Below are 1252 nucleotides of genomic sequence, written 5' to 3' on the forward strand. Positions count from 1 at the left end.
GGGACGGAGGGGAGGCCGGACGGAGAGGGGAGGGGGCTCGGCTGGGGGAGAAAGAAAGGGAGGGACAGAGGAAAAGAGAAGAGAAAGAAGAAGGTGGGGGTCGACCGGAGGGGAAAAGAGAAGAAAAACGAAAAAAAAAAGAGGAGTGGGTCGGCCGGAAAAAGACAAGAGAAAGAAGAAGGGGGAGTGGGTCGACCGAAGGGGAGAAAAAAGAAGAAAAATGGGAAAAAAAAAAAGGAGTGGGTCCGCCCGAAAATGAGAAGAGAAAGGAGAAGGGGGAAAATAGAAGGAGAAAGGAAAAATAAAAAGAAAGGAAAAAATTAGGAGGAAAAGAAAAGTGGGGGAAAAGAGAATGAGGTTTTTTAAGACTTTTCCCCACACATATTTTTGTCAAGAAAAGTTTCAATTTTGGTCGGCATATTTTTTATAAAAAAATGTGCACGTTACTCTATTTTGATCGACGCATTAAATTTTCGTCGAGATAAATACGCTTATACCAATGAAAATGAATGCGTCGACAAAAAAATATATCGAAACAGGTAAAAATTTTCGTAGTGAAGGCATTCAAATATATTACGATATGATCAAGATTAAATCATGAACATAAAATTTTCGTAGTGAAGGCATTCAAATATATTTGGATATCATCAAGATTAAATCATGAACATTTAAGAATAGGCCTTTTTTCTCCCTTGCCCTCAACCCCGATCTCCCGTGATTGGATAAATGGCTAAAATAAAAGTGTAACTTTTAAAAATGGCTAAAATGGTTATCTCTTGTAAAAAATGTCTAAACGACCCTATATTCTCCTACAATTCCTAACACTGTTGGTATTTGCAAATCAAATAGTAACAAATTTAAATATATGACAAAATAAAAATACAATAGAATAAAAAAAATATCAACGTTAATTGAACATACAAGAATAGCGAAAAATTAATTCTTGAAGTTATGGACAAAATGACAACACTCGGCTAGCTCATGAAGAAATCCTAAAAAAGTAAGTGAAATTTTGAGCTTAATGGCTGTTTGGAACTTCATATTGGATATATATATATATATAGGGAAAGAAAGTAAAAGTTTGGTGAAGATTTGAAACATAAAATGAATTTAATTATGTAGATCACATTCATTGTTTAGAAACTTTCAAATTGAATTGTAACTTCAAATTAAAATGATGTTTCATGTACAAATTTAATATATATGAAAGCTAAATTTATAGTTTTTTTAATTTGAATGAATTGTGTTTGAT

Source organism: Benincasa hispida, chromosome 10, assembly GCF_009727055.1.
Source record: "Benincasa hispida cultivar B227 chromosome 10, ASM972705v1, whole genome shotgun sequence".
Classification (NCBI taxonomy): Eukaryota; Viridiplantae; Streptophyta; class Magnoliopsida; order Cucurbitales; family Cucurbitaceae; genus Benincasa; species Benincasa hispida.